Source organism: Dermacentor andersoni, chromosome 10, assembly GCF_023375885.2.
Source record: "Dermacentor andersoni chromosome 10, qqDerAnde1_hic_scaffold, whole genome shotgun sequence".
NCBI classification, from domain to species: Eukaryota; Metazoa; Arthropoda; class Arachnida; order Ixodida; family Ixodidae; genus Dermacentor; species Dermacentor andersoni.
The window spans coordinates 134,195,128-134,211,493 of NC_092823.1; the positions used below are offsets into that span (position 1 = coordinate 134,195,128).

General features: G+C 44.9%; 1 long non-coding RNA gene across 1 annotated transcript in view; it reads left to right on the forward strand.

Annotated features, from left to right (window-relative positions):
• Window positions 1-1,453: 1,453 nt before the first annotated feature.
• Window positions 1,454-16,366, forward strand: part of LOC129388127 (uncharacterized) — a 59,844-nt gene continuing 44,931 nt past the window's right edge. The window contains exon 1 of the long non-coding RNA XR_008615155.2: window positions 1,454-1,475. This is a non-coding gene — a long non-coding RNA (uncharacterized lncRNA). The remainder of the gene's footprint in view (window positions 1,476-16,366) is intronic.

Consider the following 16,366-nt stretch of genomic DNA (forward strand, 5'->3'; position numbering starts at 1 on the left):
GTCGCAGCAGGCACATGCTTCATCTTCCTTCATATATCTGGCTTTATAGGTGCGTGTTCTAAGGCATCCCGATCTCACTTCGAAAAGTAATGAGCTTCCCTTTGAGTTATCATAAATCGTTTCTTTCCTGATTTCGTTTTTACCTCTAAAGTAGTTACACATAGCAGGTTTTCTTTTTTCCATTGCCGCCAGTCATGAGATTATTTCAGCCTCTAGCTCTGCCTTTCCGCTTGACGTTTTTTGTCGCCATGTTGCTTACCATACAGGTCGTATATTTGATGGTAAGCGTCATAGTTCTTTTCCTCCCCTGTGAATCAATGCTTTTATGTACAGATACCTCAACACTCTTCCAGCCCATTTATGTGTAAAGAGCAAGACGCAAAGATCAGCAGGGCGCAAAGAGCAGGGCGCCCTGCTCTTTGCGCATTCAAGCATGAACCAACTACCCCAAGCAAGAGTTTTACTTCAGCCCATTTACGTTCTTCCATATTCCTCAGTCGTTCTTCATAATCAATTTTACTCTGCGCTTCCCTGCCTTCAAAACTTGTCTAGTCCATATCACCCTACACAGCTTCATTTGTAGCCTTCCCGTGAGTGCCCAATGCGAGGCGTCCCACTGACCTTCGGTTGCCATCGAGTCCTGATTGCGCCCCTGATTTCAAGCAAACAACCGCACTTTCAGTCTTGGAATCATTACACCTTTCCACATACTCCGGAGCACCTCGTACTTATCGTATCCTCATAGCGCTCTGTGTTTCATTATGGTCGCATTTCATTATAATAGTGTTAGTGTTCCTGCATATGCTCCCGAGCACATACAGGGACACTAGATGGATGTATAAATGTTATGAGCGTCCCCTTCGGAATGGGGTGGTGGGTTGCGCCACAAAGCTCTTGCTATTATACTGCTAAACATCCTACCTAGGTTAAAAAAAAAAAAAAAACACTGTGAATTCCCACAAACAAATTTTCTGGCCCCCTATTGCGAACTTTGCTTTTGTACGTCTCCGTTTTTTGTCGTCTCCCTACTTTTCTTCCACCTTCTAATCGCCTCTTACTAATCTCTATTGCGGACATGCTTACTTTTTCCCTGCTCTCGCTGAACCCAAGGATTTCAAGGAGGCCAGTGGTGCCTAAATCGACCGCTGGGCAGACGTCTTCACATTCTAATAAAACATGCTCCATCGTTTCCCTAGCTTTACCGGAGCCAAGCACAAGCTTCTTCTTCCTTCTTATATCTCGCTTTATAGGTGCGTGTTCTAAGGCATCCTGATCTCGCTTCGAAAAATAATGAGCTTCCCTTTGAGTTATCATAAATTGTTCCCTTCCTGATTTCGTTTTTTCCTCTTAAGTAGTTACTCATGGCAGGTTTCTTTTCCACTGCCGCCACCCATGATATAGTTTCAGCCTCTATGACTTTCCGCTTGACGTTCTTTGTTGCTGTGTTGGCCACCCTACAGGCCGCATACTTGTTGGTAAGCTTCCTAGTTCTTTTCCTCCACTGTGAATCAATGTTTTTCCTGTACAGATACCTCAGCACTCTCCCAGCCCATTTACTTTCTTCCATATTCCTCAGTCATTCTTCATAATCAATTTTACTGCGAGCTTCGCTCCCTTTTAAACTAGTCCAGCCCATATCACCCTGCACAGCTTCATTTGTAGTCTTCCCGTGAGCGCCCAATGCGAGGCGTCCCACTGACCTTTGGTTTACACCGAGTTCTGATTGTACCCCTGATTTCAAGCAAACAACCGCATTTCCAAAAGTAAGTCCTGGAACCATTACACCTTTCCACATACCCCGTAGCACCTCGTACCTATTGTATCCCCATAGCACTCTGTGCTTTATTATGACTGCATTTCTCTTCCCCTTCACTGTTATTGTTTTTTTCCTTTGTTTCCACATATCTATTGTCTTCGTTTATCCATATGCCAAGGTAATTATATTCTCTTACCCGAGGTATATCCTGGCGCTGTATTGCCACTGTCCACTGTTTTCATTGAATACCATAACCCCTGATTTTCTAACACTAAATTTCAAACCTAAATTCTTGCCTTCCTGTCCACAGATATTAGCCAGACGTTGCAAACCACTTTGCTTGTTAGCTAGCAACACAATGTCGTCCGCATAAAATAAACCTGGAAGCTGCTGCTCTACTACTGTACCCGCCTCTCTGTATGAGAGATTAAACCCGATATTACTTCCTTCGAGCGCCCTTTCCATCCTTACCATGTACATCATAAACAGCAGTGGGGATAACGGGCACCCCTGCCTCAGTCCCTTTTTGATATAAACTTTCTCCTCGCTCCTCATCCCTTCCCATTCAACGCCAACGGTATTTTCTTGGTAAATCTCTCTAAAGCTGTAGACAATCTTCTCCTAAGCCTTCCCCTTCCAGAATATCCCACAAAATATTGCGGTCTACGTTGCAATACGCTCCTGTAATGTCTAAAAAGGCGACATATAACTGTCTGCTTTCTACTCTTAATATTTCAATACACTGAGTAAGAACAAATAAGTTATCATCCAAACGCCTACCTATTTTGAAGCCAATCTGAAGTTCTCCCATAATACCTTTATTTTCTGCCCATGCTTGCATCTTTATTTTGATTGCCTGCATTGCTAGCCTGTATATTACCGATGTAATGGTCAACGGTCTATACGAGTGAATTCTATCTTTCTCCCCCTTACCTTTATAAATTAAATTCATTCTACTTTGTCGCCAACTGTCTGGTATTTGTCTATCTTTTAAAGTCTCTTCCACTGCTTTCACCAGAGCTTCCTTACTTTTTGGTGCTAGTTCATTAATCAGCCTAACGGGAACCTCGTCTAGCCCTGTGGCTGTGCGCATAGGAATTTTCTCTTCGGCTTTCTTCCAGTTGAAATTTGTCAGCACCAGCTCCTTATCCACCTGGGTCTCTTTCAGGCTCTTTTTTTTTTCTTCAAATACAACCTCGTCATTGCCTTGGAAAGATTCGGCTGTTATTTTTCGGATGTAATTTATTGCCGCTTCTCTTTCCAGTCTGTTTTCATCTTCGTCTAGGATATGTTGTTGTATTGTTGTTGACTTCCTGCCTAATAATCTTATGTGGTTCCAAAATATTCTAGGTGCGGCCTTCTCTTTCTCACGTATTTCTGACAACCAACGTTCACTTTTACCTTTTAATTTTGCTTGCACCAGTATTTGAACCATAGACCTTTTCTCCCGGTATGTATACTGTTTACTTCATCCTGCGGCAACTGCGCCTTCTTTGCCTGCCTGTGCTCTCGGGATGCTTTCTGTCGTTCGGCGATCGCTTCTCGTAACTCCCTGTTCCACCACCTTTTCGGTTTCTATTTTCCTTTCCAACGAATATGTTGTTTCTCTTTCCGTATTCCCGTCGTTATTACACTTAGAAGCTCACTATATTCCCACTCTTTCCTTGGCTATTTGCCAAGTTCTTCCACGACTCTAGTGAATATATTTGTTGTTTGTTCAACGTTCGAATTGGGACTCGCTATTTTGCACTCCTTGCTCTCTTTCCCAACTACATATCCCATATTCAAAATGATGCATTTATGGTCACTCCCTATGTTGCTATACCCTTCCTAATCAATGACCATTTCTCTCAACTTATCATGAATTCCTTCTGTCATCAGACAGTAATCAATGGTTGATTGCTGGTTTCCCACTTCCCACGTGATATGCCCTTCACACTTAGGCCCTGTATTCGCGATAACGAGGTTATGTTGCTCACAAAGGTCTAGCATTGACTTCCTGTTGTTGTCGGTGTAGCCATCTAAATCCTGTATGTGGGCATTCATGTCACCTAATAGGATAATTTCAGCACCATTCCCGAAACTCTTAATATCAGCGCTTATGCATTCCACTAACTCTTTATTCTTTTCTGTGCAATTATTTCCGGTCCACAGATGCGTAACGCCCAGCCAAGTTTTTTTTCCCGCTCATTGTACCTGATAACCAAAGATGCTCTTGACATTTTGAATTTACTCTTTTCCATTTGGCTCTCAGATGGATGAGCATTCCGACTACCCCCCCCCCTTTCTTTCCGACTTAGTTCTGTTGCACCTTTCCCAAACATAATTCTGAATCACTGGCAGCTCTTTCGAGTCTCTAAGGTGCGTTTCTGTAACCGCATACACCCCTGTTTGTTCTCTATTTAACTGCTCCTCAATCTCTGCCCACTTTTCCTTTCTTCTGCCGCCCTGCATGTTTATGTAGCCTATTGCATGGTGAGCTACCTTTCTTGCTTTCCTCCTTTTTCTGTTATCGACGGCGATGCTCTTCTGAGGTTCCCCTAGGGGACCTTCTTCATTACTACCTACTCTGGCCTCCTGAGCGCCCGTGGGCCCCCTAAAAAAGCAACAGCGCGACCACCAAGTCGCCAGCCCACTTCTCGTGCCAGCCTGTAATTGAAGTGGATACCGTCTCGTTTAAAACCGCCACACCTTCTCACTTCCCTGTTTACTTCGACAACCTCGAAGCCTTTGTCGTGGTTCATTTTCCATATCGCCTCATTAGCAGCCACTACGGCTCTTTGTACGTGACTGTCACGTAGTCACCTCCGGCACCGCGTACATCACGATCTGCATCTGAGGGGATAGCTCGCGCAAGTCGTCTACCCCCTTCGCCAAGCGCTGGGCTAGTGCTGTCCCTTTCCTGTTTATGCCGTCATTTAGCCCCCCTGCTACTATGACAAGGTTGCGCACTTGGACATTTTCAGCAAGCATTTCTTTTGCTCGCTCCATGACAGAACCCAGTGTCCGCCCTGGAAATGTCCCTAACACCGCTTTTCTATCGCCTTTCACCCTCTCCACAATTGCTTCTGGGCACCTAGCCAGGTTTGAGTCGCTGGCGATAATCACCCTTTCACTCTCTCCTACCTCTCCCTGCTTCCCTTTGTCCTTTTCTGCGTGATTCGAACTCGACAATGGGCATTGTCCCCTGTGCTCCTGCTTTTTCCGCGTGTGGCAGCCTCAATGCAGGTACCGCTCTTTCCAGCTAACCCTTCACCACGTTGCACGCATTCCACGTACTTTGCTAGCACTCCCTCTCCTGTCACGTCGGGGGACTGCGTTCCATTGTCACGCACATTCTCGTTCACAATGGCGACCCTGTTCAGCTTTTCCTCGGCTGCTTCAAGTCTTTCAACTACCACCTTCCGTGCATCACGCTCCCTGTTTAGCTCATTTTTGAGCTCTTCCATCTGTATGACAAGCTCTTCCTGGAAAGCCTCCGTTTTCGTGAGCCTAGCATCGACATCAGAGTGTGTGCCGATTGACTTGGTTCCCTCTCCATTCTCATCCGTCCCCTTCTCAGCCTTGAGGGACCACCCGCGCACTGCCTGTTTCCCAGCTTTCTTGCCATGTATTGCACGGCTTTTTTCTTATGCAAATACTATAATACTGTAATAATGCAGAGCATGTGCATTTTAGCAAAAACCGATACGCACAAGATCCAAATCCTCAAGATGTCGCAAATCAACTCTCACCACTATTTCAAAAGCAATCAATGCCGCGGAGACCCAAGGTATGATACGCTTTCGAACGCGCTCAACCGCGCAGCCACGCTCTCACTTTCATACCAAAACACTCACAGTAAGACCACTAATAGCTATTAGTCTTGCCACCTCCAAGCTACCATTTAAAAGCTACAGACACTCAACGTCCCACCCGGCTGCACGTGTTGAAGCACGCGTCGCGAAAGGACGCTCTAACCATCCTGCAAAACCAAATGTACACGAAACACACCCGCACATGCGAAATACGAGATACCAAAGAAGAAAAAGAAAGAATACCACCCAATTACTATGTAAAGGCAAAAAAATCAGCAAATCAAAAACAGAAGCAAGCTCAAAGCATGCACAAAAACTTATGATTTCGTCGCCGCCACGGAGCTCCGAAAAGCACGTCCATTCGCCACAAAATCTCTCAACATAGTGTCGGTCGCTAACGCCACCTCGTGACGCTTGTTCACAACTGAGGGCAGGCCCGTTGTTCTGGGAGCTCGAGCCATTCTACAGGCATGGCAAAGTAAAGCCATGCCTGCGGCAGCCCGCCTTCGAGCCATTCCGCAGGCATAGTAAAGGAGGCAATGCTACTGGGAACCAAACGTCTCAGCAAATCTCGATTCTTGCTCCGTGATCTCGACGCAAGAGGTCACGTGTTGGGACACCACTGTGGCTTCACGGAGCGTTCACTTTCTAAGGTTGGCTGCGTGACGTAATGCTCCTTCCTATATTTTCCTTCCTCCATGCTCTTCACCATGCATTCCCATCATTTGCCGTCGTTTCCGCGCTGAGTGTTGCAATCACAACAAATAAATGGTGCAGCAGGCTTTTGCTTCCGTTCACCTGACTGAGCTACAGAGAGTGAGCATAGTAATCAGTCCAGTTTGTAGACTGCAGCTAGGCTTTGAGAGTAGCGTGGGACGCGTCGTCATGGAAACGTAACGCCCGGGACATTCAAATCGACCTATTAAAGATCTTTGGTAGATGAGGAGGAGGAAAAACATTATTTGCTCTAATTGGTTAGAAATTAGCGGTGGCAGATGTGGTCGGCCGTCTTCACGGTCTTCTTCCCCATCTGGGCAGGGTCGACGCCCCTATTCCAGGGCACCACTGGGTGGTGAGCGTGCCTTACTAGTCCATGCTGGACTTTCGGGTCGCTGCTGGAGAGCACCGTCTCCCACTGCTCCGCACTCGGGTCTTTTATTTGAAGGAATTGTTGATTCTGAACGCATCCCCATGTAATGTGATATAAGGTGGGCTTGGCGCCGCACCAGGGGCAAATGTGTCTATACTGGGTGGGGAACATCTTGCTTTGTGTGTTTAGATTTGGGTATGTTCCTGTTTGCAGCCTTCTCCAAGAGATTGCTTCATGCTGATTTAGGCTGTTGTGGGGTGGAGGGTATTTGATTCGGACCCCCTTATAGTAATTCAGGATGTCTGAGTAGCTAGATTATCCTGGTTCCCTGTTCTTGTAAATGATTACAGGCTTTTCACATTTAGAAATACTACACCGGTAAGAATGAATTTGTGATGGCGCTATGGTGTGGAGCGCCGAAATAAGAAATAACTAAGAGAGAGAGAGCATGCTTTGCGAGCAGTGAACGAGCACGTTGAGAAGGCATTATTAGCGAATGAGAACGAGCTATCAGCCCAGACATATGGCACACCCGCAATGGCCAGAGTGCACTAGAAATGCTGCAATATGCTAGGCCACTCTAGCCATTTCTAGAGTGGCATGCCATGGCTCCTCTTAGGATCAATAAACGGTAGCCGACCGTATACACCATCCGACTGCCGTTATCATATGTGTATTAACGCGACAGCGTTAAGGAGCCCGTGTCGCAGAAAATCCGGCGTCGGAGTCTCGCGGCGGCTACCCGCGTCCGGCGTCAGACGTCCCATCGACAATAATATTTTCGAACCACACATACCCAGGCCGTTCATGTGACGCAAGGAATTCACTGAAATTATTGAATTTATCAAGCTAAAATACGCGGGAAGATCGTAAACTACGGCTTACACACACCTACAGACATGATAGCTCTCGGGCTGTACTTTGAGTATACGACAAAACATAATTATGTTAGGCGAAAAATCAAACAAACCAGCTTTTCTACAATGCACCGACCGAATACGGCGTCTGTCATTTGCGCACGCCGGCGCGTAAATAACTCAGCGGAGCAGCGTGCCCGCTTCATTGAAAGACTTCCAGATGGCGCTCGCCTTAGCCGCATCGCGGCCCACGCAAGAGGCCTCGTTTCTACCACAAAGCCCGCCTTCGTGCATAGCGTTCGTCGCGAGCGTTTCCCGGTAAACATTAAGGTTACATACGCTGCGGCTGCCAAGAAACATGAGAAGCAGTCAGAGACATTTGAATGCTATCACGTTACATTCTTAAAGGCGAAGCTAATCTTAATGTGTTTGTTAGCGTTATGATAAAACGCTGTACAGGCAATGAGCAGACCACAAAGCGCGATTAATAGACTTCAGCAGACGCATGCATCATTTTTTTTTTCGTGATCTTACCCTGAAGCCTATAGTTACGTAGTGGCTTCTAGCGTGGTCGCTTGATCTGGCTCTTTGGAGCGTCCTATCATGCCGAGTGCAACAGGAATTTAAACGGTGAAATTCTCGCTACCGCAGGTTACATTTGCCTCGAGAGAACTGCTTCTTGGCCCAAATGGTATTTGCGGTAAGACATTTGCCGCAAAGCGGTCAGACACAAAAAAGTGAATTAACACACATCCGCCAGCGTCGTCGCAATATGTCTCTTTCGTTATGCGTGTGCTCTCTTTGTGACGAACATGTCTTAGATTTGCCGCCGCAGATTTTTTGATGGGTCCCGGTTGGCGTTTCCAAGGCCCTTGAACTGACAGCACAGTAAATGCGCAAGACGCTGGTCTTGAGAACACGACGAGGCGAAATAGCAGTGCGAACCCTGTTCCGCTGTTTTTATCTGTTCACAGTTTTAGAAGTAGCTTTTCCTTGACGAACCAGGCAAGTAACACTGCCTAGTGTTATATTGAAGGATCCGGACCATAAAATGAAATTCTGCGAAATTTCAGTACGAACAGAGCAGCAGTAAGTGCAAGACCTTCTTTTTTCTTTCTTTTCTCTTTGTTTTACATTTTTAAGGATAAAGCCCAGGAAGAAACATGTTACGTTAGGAAGTGCCAGAGCAAAAGCAGACCAAGGGAAGTCTTATAGGTACAAGTATATAGGATAATTATGGAAGAGAGAGTAAGCGGGTGAGGAAACTTTGTTGAGAGTCAGCGCTGTGCATGTCTACTTCGGTCTCTCCTGACTTCACCCATAATCATGGATAACCAACAAGTCCAACATTCTACACTTGCGGACAAGTAGGTTAGAAAAAAAAAATAACTTGGTGCATACAATATTGTTAATATAGAGGAGGGCGAATATTCGAAGTTTAGAATACTAGACACTAACTATACGTATTCGAAAATTATATATTAGATGTTTTCGAAAATCGAAACTAACCAAGTGTTTCGATGCTCCTGACTGTTAAAGTCGGCTTATTGTTCTCCTTTCTAATAAACAAAGTATCGCAACTTATAGGAAATAAAACAACGACAGAAACTTTCAGAGCAATGCAGAAAGAAAACAGGTAATTCAAGCTTTGTTTTCGGTTCTGAGGCGGCAGCCTACATGACTGATTTTTGCTTCTAGTCTGTATTTTGGTTTGGTGTATTTTGTCATGTAATCATGGAGCAGTTTGTTTTTTCAGCTATAACGAATGATGGTTTCCCCAACAAACCCTTTTACAATTGTTTACGGCACACAAGCCTTCAGTAGCTTTTCCTTCTCTTTTTCCATAACTTCAGATTTCTTTCAACAACTATTATTTCTGCATTTTTTGGAAAGCTAGTCATACAGCAGCCGTTCATTCTTGAAAAGCTTGTTTGCCACCAGGCTCTATAGACATCAGGCTCTATGATAGGCTATTCGTGCAGTTGTTTTATTGCCAGTTAGTGATAGAATACACGGAAAATTACCGCGCGAGTGGCCGCTCGAGGCACTTTGCGTGTATTGCGTGTATTCGCGGACTTCTTTCACGCTCGGAAAAACACTCCTGTGTAGCACGTATTGAGCAACAGAAAGCTGTATCGGGAGTTTTTCGTGTTGCTCTACAATTTTCTCATTGACACTTTTCATGTGATTATAATATTTGAGAAGTTGATTAATTAAGTAAGACTAATTATGTAATTAGGTGAAATGGAAAAAAATAATCTCAATATCTCCAAGCGACGGCAAACAACGTTACCTTGGTTCTGTCCAGCTACGTGGCATTCGCATATGTTTAAATCTTGGTGCATGCCAGTTGGGACACCCTGTGCACGTACACCCACTGCTAACACAGCTCAAATTGCGAACGGTAAAGAAAAGGAGAGAGGATGGACAGCGAATTAGAGCGCTAGACAGGATGCACGGCGTTTTTTTGCCCTCGGTCATCAACTGCTCTCCCTTTTTTGTGTTGGTTGTTTATTTTTTATTACTTTTTATTTCCTCTGAGTAGAATGTATTATGCAGTTGAGGCAACTGCACAACTTGCAACTCTACCAAGATAGTGATTGATCATTTAATAGACAAGAACGCTCCTGTTAGGCAGCTTATATACAATTAACGCTCTATATACTTCACGGTGGGCTCGTATATTGAACCAGGTGGCATCGAGAACGCAATAACACGGTAACCTTTAAAAACGTGCACATTTACGCAACTTAAATGTAACCAGTGCTAATTACCTTAAACAATAGTAAAATGTCCGCGGCGCAGGTGTTCAAACGGTTCAAATATATTTTTTTCTTTCGCCAGGCATGCATGCTCTTAATATCGCTCGGAGAAGAATTTACGGAAACTTCCCGTCTCTCTCCTGCCCGTATTTTTTTACGACTTTTCTTTATCAATGACCAATGGACAACTCATTGAATTATTGCGTCGGCATTTGCTATCTTCCTCTTCATTTTCCCCCAGTGAAGAATAGCAGGCCGGACAAGCGCTTTTCCAGTCGGCCTTCCCTCCTTTCAACTCATTAATATCATCCTTCTCTCAAGTGATCAAATATGTTCATGTGAGAATAAAATTTATTATTTGTAGTTGTGAGACGAGTGAAGGGAAAGAAAAAAAAATTCCAACCGTATAGTGGAACTGCATAGACGATGCTTGATGCCTGGACATCGACCAGCAGAGAGTTCGGATGAAGTAGTGAGAGAAAGATCAGTGAGCAGGAGGGAACAAATGTACCTCTGATTCCCAGCACGTCAAGTGACGTGTCACCTCACATGACACGAACGAGAGAACGTGCGCGCCTGCAGTTCCCACCTTTCCCTTTCGTCACGAGCGTGCAGACTGTGTTGCCTTCGGCATCGGCCCATGTAATAAAAGAGGTTGTAACGTTTCTCCCCGGAATGAAAACAAAAATGTCGTCATGCCGTCGTCGGCATCGTCTCGTCTCGCTTCTGTCGTAACACACATAATTTCTTGCTTTAGGCAAACAAGTTCGTGCATCTGGGGCGCTGTAACGTAAAGCTACAGTCCAAACTTTTCCATCCCAATTCTGCAATCAGCCCTCCGCGATTGGTCAAAAGCTTTTTTGGACCACCCCCACTCACCTGTCTGTCACGTGACGTCACAAGAACTGCGATAGCCCAACATCTGATATGACGTGCACACACTAATTATGCATGATTTGACCAAACGAAAGAAAAATCCTTATTTCTGATTCGACGCCTTTTCGCCATTAGCCCTCGGCTATTAGTCAAGAGTTTTCGGGCTGCACCCACTTCACCTGCCTGTCACGCGATGTCACAAAACTGCGATAACTCACCGCGTCATAGTGACGTGTACGCGTTAAAGATGCATTAAAATGCCGAACAAAACTGTTTTTTTTTTCTGAATAGCCGCAGGTTGCCCCGTACCGAAAGGAATAAAAGATGGCGGCCGCCGATCGCTCAGGCACTGGCTACTCGTACCTGCCGGAGAACATGGGCTTATTTGCGTGTAACAGAACTTTTTGCGTGGCCATGTAACGTTTTCGAGCACTTTCGGCACGTTTACGACCTGTTTCTGTCAACTCTTCTTTGCTGAGGATCCGTTTTGGCATCATTCTTAAGCTACCGTTGCATGCCGCCGCGATTGTCGACGAGCCACCGCAAGCTATGTAACGGAAAGCGGACCATTCGCAGACGCCGGCATCACCCTCTTCATCCGGTTATCGATTTTCAGTGCAGTGGCTCGGCCCCACCGAATCCCTCTCCATTTGAGCGTGCTCCTCGACTCTTGTGAGCCAATTATATAAGACAAGCCGCTCAGTGTAGGCAATGTTATTCGTTATTCAAGCAAACAAAAGTGACCTCCTATAAACGAGGAGAGCGTTTGACTGGTTTGTTGAGACAACACTGCGGGTGACCGCCCGATGCTTGCATCGGCGCTTACGCAAATTTGACGTCAGGAGATTGGAATAAAAACATATTGGAATAGTTTTACGGTATAGGGCCCATTATTACACAAATTAATCGGACATATGCATCACAAACACGAAGGCAAGGATGACTAACAAAGGATTCGTGAGTATATATGGTCCAGCCTGCAGGGATGCAAAAAAAGGAAATTATACTGAGAATATCATCGCATCAGTAATAATTAACAAGCAGCAAGAAAGGCAAGATAGTGTGCAGACTAAATAACCCAGAAATATACCATTCAACGGCGTCTTTGAAACTTGCAGAGTTTGCGCGGAAGACGACGTTGGGGGAAGACTATCTACAGCAGGTATGGAGACGGTAGTTATAGGGCACATCGTTTTTTGTTTTTCTTTTTCAGCGGGTGCGTAATGATTGGTGAAGGCTGTCGTTCGTGTTTCGACAGCAGCCGCCCTTCCAAAGCTGCGAAATGCACATTTTATGGTTGGCTGTCGCGCTACTAGTGTGACGTCATGAGCTCTCTATACTCGAGAGCGCCCCCCTCCGGAAGCGTCCGTCAGCGCAGAAGCGGAGTGCAGCGCGCGCTCTCCGCTTATTATTTTCGCGCATCGTGGGAGCGCATTCGCTCGTCCTGCCACCCGGTCTCCCCCTGCTCTGCCAGTTCACTTGACGCGGTCAATCACGGCCGCTGCGCACGACGCGCGTTTCCCGCGATGGGGCGGCGGACGCGGTTCCCGCCGTGGGACGCTCTCCTGCAGCCTACACCCGCACCCAGTCACGCCATGTTCATAGAACCTGTGCGACACCCATTACGGGGTTAGCATTGTTACGCGGGCTTGTGGGAGGAGGAAGACGACGTTAGCTACGGGTCTTTCGAAGGTCGTGTAGCAATCGCTCCGCTCGAGCGTCTGCTGTTAGGTTGCGGGAACAAATATGCCAGAAAGTTGATCGCACAGGCAGCAGGTCTGCAGGCTACCGAGACAGATCAAGGCGATTGTAAAAAAGCAGAAGTAGAATATAATAGAAGTATTCCTTCAACTTGATTGTCACTCATTGTTTCATAGAAATGCTATTCCGAAAACAAATTCCATTTCGCTGTCTCAATCGTGTTTTATATCACGATATTTGGTCACCACAGCATATTGTTATTCTTTGTGCTCTGTCGTCTGCCAGTGGCAGCTTTCTTGCCAAAGAGGCCGCTTCCCTCTGAATGTAATTATGCTTGAAAATGAAATTGAAATTGATAAAAGAAAATTAACGCAGGAACTCATCTGGAAATATAAACCAATATAAACACTTATCAACCCTTATCGGTCGTTATCGACCTTATCTGACTTGATCCGAGCCTTATAAATCCTTATCAGTTGGAATCAACATTGTTGCAATCAATCCGATCCTTATCAACCATTATACGTCCTTATCAACCTTATTGGACATGATCCGACCCTTATAAACTCTTATCGGTCCTTATCAATCTTATTGCGCTTGATCCAACCCTTAGCAACCCTTATCGGTGCTTATTAACTTTATCAGAATTGATCTCACCATTATAAGCCGTCATTGCTCTTTAGCACCTTATCCATCCGCGTCTAAACATTTTACAGCGTGATGAAACCCAATAACCTCTCACCACTTCTTATCATCCTTATCAACTCGTTGACTACCTATCTGTGCTGCGCGACGTGAAGCGCACGAGCCTTTAGAGATCGGTGGCATTTCGGTCGGTGAAGGAATGCCCCAGCGGAAAGGGCATCCCGCGATCACCGAAACGCATCGGGGATGTGGCGCCTTTGGCAATACGTTTTCGCAAAATAGGAATCTTCCTGATATCCACACTGCTCCAAGTCGGCTCTACGCGTGGTCCTAGAGATGGCTTTTATTCCACTATCACAAAATCTTTTAACAGAGCCTTGGTAGAAAGCGTTCTTCTTTGACATTTGTTTCGTGCTGCCGGTACAACGCCTTCATATGGTTGAGATATATTCACCTTCTGCAAACGTGGATGTTTATACAATGCTATAACGCTTCGTTGTACACAGGGCACTACAAAGTTAATTGTGAACCGTACCCTTTCAGATTTACTGCAGGTACAGGTATGTATGCAGTCATCCGTCTGTCAGGGTTGTCCGCTCTCGCCTTTACTTTTCGCTATATACTTGGAACCGCTTCGTGCTTTGTAACTCAAGCATTAAAGTATACATGTACGCAGACGAGGAAATTAAAGTTCTAGCTTATGCCGATGACAGTGCCTTCTTTTGCCTCGATAAGCCCTCTATTACTGAGGCAATAAACACTACCCAACGTTTCTGTGAAACTGCAGGAGCTAACGTAAATTTTGATAAGAGTAGCGGGTTTTGGCTACGCATATGGGCTCTAACCCCCTCTGTGTTCTCGAATATTCGCTGGAATCAGTCTCCGCTGCGATATCTTGGCGTGCGTCTCGTTAAATTCCGTAATAGAGGACTTCATTGGACGTCCGCGATAACCACTATATATATCCGTCAAAAGGTGACAAACTGGCAGGGGCGTGACCTCTTCATTTTTGCGAGAGCTAAGGCATGCAATATATGTCTTACTTCTATAGCCTTCTTTATGTTCTGCAGGTCTTGCACTGCTATCGTATCCATGTTCAATCATTTAATATAATATTTACACGTTTTATTTGACGTTCATCATGGGAAGTCATGAGAAGGGACAATCTTTTTCTTCCACTTGAAAAGGGAAGCCTGAGTCTTTTGCATTTGTTTGTGCAACAATTGGTGATGCGATTATTTTACTTTAAAAGCGTCCGTCATCCATTCCTTCTTGCGGTTAATCGAACACGTCTTGTTTCACACATCCCTTTTCTTTTGATCGCGACAAACTTCGCACAAGAATTACCGTTATGGCATTTCCCAAAAGAACTATTCGACATTATTTCACTTTTAAAAGCCAGATTCGTTCTACAATAATTGTTTAGCGTTGATCGAACGTCGCTAAATATAGAACTTGCACATACCCTTTTCCCTGAACCTACCTACATATACGTATCAAAATGCGTGTCTGTCTCTGTTTGGTGTTCTTTGTCGTGTCCGTATAGAACGCGTATAACACCAGCAGCGAAAACATTTTTTTTAGAACTGCACAATCCCACCCTGCCAGTTAAAACATGGCTTCATGAAAAAGGATTATGCTTATACGTACCCTGGAATGCAAATTGCAGACTTTTCAATTAACCCCAGACAATAGAACATTACTTTATTATTTTTCGTGACGCATATCGTTTTTGGGACCATTCTACAAATAACTATCAAAAAAGAACTTCCTTTCATAGGTTACGGTATCAGGTTCCTTCCTTTCAAAAAAAAATTAAATTATGGGGTTTTACGTGCCAAAACCACTTTCTGATTATGAGGCACGCAGTAGTGGAGGACTCCGGAAATTTCGACCACCTGGGGTTCTTTAACGTGCACCTAAATCTAAGTACACGGGTGTTTTTGCATTTCGCCCCCATCGAAATGCAGCCGCCGTGGCCGGGATTCGATCCCGCGACCTCCTTGTGCTCAGCAGCCTAACACCATAGCCACTGAGCAACCACGGCGGGTCCTTCCTTTCAAAAAGACCATAAGATTTGCTTATGCTGTTAGGACTCTATTCATTATGGAGAAGTCGCATGATCGGCAGACATACCGAACTACCTCGCTCGACAAGGTCTGTCTTTCGCAAAGAAGCTGCCCAACTGCGTAGTGAGGTTGGAACCAGGGTGTCGCACAAAAATTTTTTTCGTTCTGGTTTTAGTTTCCTTCCGCTGTAAAACGGTCCGTTTCGGTTCTGCTTCAGAACGGAAAAGAACATACATACATACATACATACATACATACATACATACATACATACATACATACATACATACATACATACATACATACATACATACATACATACATACACACACACACACACACACATACATACATACATACATACATACATACATACATACATACATACATACATACATACATACATACATACATACATACATACATACATACATACATACATACATACATACATACATACATACATACATACATACATACATACATACATACATACATACATACATACATACATACATACATATATACATACATACATACATGTAGTACGTGAATACGTGATCTTATGATCTGGAAGAATGAAGGTGGCAGCGATGGGAGCAAGGCGACGCGTTTTCGAAAATTCCCTTATCGAAGAAACATTGGCCCCGGCTTTAGACGTGCCTCGCTCAGCCACTGTTGATCCCTTCACTGTTGATCTTTCGTGGATCTCACCGTGAAGAGTGCGATGAAATAAACATACACTTCATTTCGCGGGAGCTATCCGACTAATGCAAAAAGAAAAAAAAAATTTATGCGGATGCCTTATGCTGT